The 2,582-nt window shown below is 39.8% G+C and overlaps 1 pseudogene; it reads right to left on the reverse strand.

The window, feature by feature from the left end:
- Positions 1-1,404: 1,404 nt before the first annotated feature.
- On the reverse strand, positions 1,405-1,523 carry LOC145285333 (U2 spliceosomal RNA; annotated as a pseudogene).
- Between the last annotated feature and the right edge of the window lie 1,059 nt (positions 1,524-2,582).

Below are 2,582 nucleotides of genomic sequence, written 5' to 3' on the forward strand. Positions count from 1 at the left end.
AGACTTTCAGAATTTGACATACACGCGAATAGTACAAGTGTAATCAATATAATTTTGAACTCATCGCAGAACCATTTCCAGTGGCAAATATTCCCTTTCTTGTTCACTGTATAATCGTACGAATAAGCGATAGAACTGGAATTATTTGTTTTTAACGATAGAGAAATAAAAAACAGGTTTGCCCATCTAAATACCGACGTATCAGGAGAAAAAGGCCGATAGCCATTAGTCGCGTGCTCGATAGTGACAATTGGTATGAAGGGTTGTCCCCACATCTGGTCTTTGCTAGTCATAGCTTGCAGTATGACCGATTTTTAATTTGCTCCCCCACCGAGAAAATTAGGCACAAGGCCAATTTTTAATGTGAGGAGTGAAGGGAGGGGGAAGGGAAAAAGGGGACCAGCTCCCGAAAGGTGGGAAATGGGAGCTGGTTAAAGGTCAGGTATGTGCGGTTGCCCCCACATCTGATCTTTGCTTGCAGTATCTGCCGGAACAGATGGTATTTATTTGCTCCCCCACTGAGCAAATTAGGCACAAGGCCGTTTTTAATGTGAGGTAAAAACCAGCTCCCCTAAAAGTAGGCAAAAAAGGGGGCACTCTGGTTACCAAAAATAATAATTGTCCCAGTATAGAGGGTTTCCCCTCCATTGACTGGTACAAATTATCTTAAGTGGAGTATCTGCCGGAACAGATGGTATTTATTTGCTCCCCCACCGAGCAAATTAGGCACAAGGCCGATTTTTAATGTGAGGAGTGAAGGGAGGGGGAAGGGAAAATGGGGACCAGCTCCCGAGAGGTGGGAAATGGGAGCTGGTTAATGGTCAGGCATGTGGGGTTGCATCCACATCTGGTCTTTGCTAGTCATAGCTAGTCATAGCTAGTCATAGCTTGCAGTATCTGCCGGAACAGATGGTATTCATTTGCTCCCCCACTGAGCAAATTAGGCACAAGGCCGTTTTTAATGTGAGGTAAAAACCAGCTCCCCTAAAAGGGGTCACTCTGGTTACTAAAAATAATAATTGTCCCAGTATAGAGGGTTTCCCCTCCATTGACTGGTACAAATTATCTCAAGTGCAGCATCTGCCGGAACAGATGGTATTTATTTGCTCCCCCACCGAGCAAATTAGGCACAAGGCCGATTTTTAATGTGAGGATTGAAGGGAGGGGGAAGGGGAAAAGGGGACCAGCTCCCGAGAGGTGGGAAATGGGAGCTGGTTAATGGTCAGGCATGTGGGGTTGCCCCCACATCTGGTCTTTGCTAGTCATAGCTAGTCATAGCCTGCGGCATCTGCCGGAACAGATGGTATTTATTTGCTCCCCCACTGAGCAAATTAGGCACAAGGCCGTTTTTAATGTGAGGTAAAAACCAGCTCCCCTAACAGGGGGCACTCTGGTTACCAAAAATAATAATTGTCCCAGTATAGAGGGTTTCCCCTCCATTGACTGGTACAAATTATCTTAAGTGCAGTATCTGCCGGAACAGATACTACACTTTGATCCTAGCCAAAAGGCCAAGAAAAGCTTAAAAAGCCAAGAACACTATCTATTAACAACATACCTTGAATCTTAACCAAAAAGACCAATCACAAAAGTGTTACGGACAGACCGACTGACCGACCGACCGACAGGCCGACCGACGGATTGACTTAAAGATTCGCTTGCACACGATTACTAAAAAAAAAAGATTGCTATTTATTTTTGACATCTTTATAATACTTTTACTTAGATGTTTACGTAGATGTCTAATCATCATCTTCCATATGTTTACTTAGATGTTTAGCCATGAACGACGTTTTTGATAAAAGTGTAATAATTATTTTCTACGTCGATAACGCTTATCGTTATTGATTTCTTAGTATTTAAGCTTTTATATGGAGTGAGTTCATACATTTTTTGAAGCGATTTATACAAACATCTATTATTAGAAATTAAAATTACCTAGGTAGTCAGAAAAATATGTAATGCTTAACGTATTTATTTTTCCTGTTAGAAAATCAGAATAAGTTTCCAGACCCTGTTTTTTTTTACTGTAAATACTAATTAATAATCAAATCTAGACATTTTAAATGCTGAGACTACCTAAATATATGACATGCAAGTAAGTTTCTTTTATTTAAATCTCACCTGTCTGTTTAAATATATGTATGTATGTATGTTCGTATGTCTGTCATTAACTTTACACGGAGGCGACAGATTTTCACGAGATTGGTATCGTTTTGAAGCTCAACGCTTCGGACGACAAATACCGAAATATTGGCTAAAAACATCAATGGTTTCACCCTCAGCTCGACATGTTTTTCTAGAAAGAGGGTTCGCTTTTTTAGCCGATATTTTCGAAAATTATCCTCTCTTTTCGATTGAGTAGCCTTTATTTAAACGTTTGCCACTTCCGTTTTGGCGAAGGACGCAACAGCGAAGAAGTCACGTTTTTTTTTCATGTTCTTGTCCTTTTTCGCGTTACGGGTTGAAGCCTGCTAATTTATTATAAAAAATTAATTGAATATGTATTGAAATATCAATTAATTTCAAAATCAATTAAATATATGATATTATTGTAATCTAAATTTGTTGATTTTAAAGGT

This window comes from Euprymna scolopes, chromosome 9 (assembly GCF_053919585.1).
Source record: "Euprymna scolopes isolate OS-2025 chromosome 9, ASM5391958v1, whole genome shotgun sequence".
NCBI lineage: Eukaryota > Metazoa > Mollusca > Cephalopoda > Sepiida > Sepiolidae > Euprymna > Euprymna scolopes.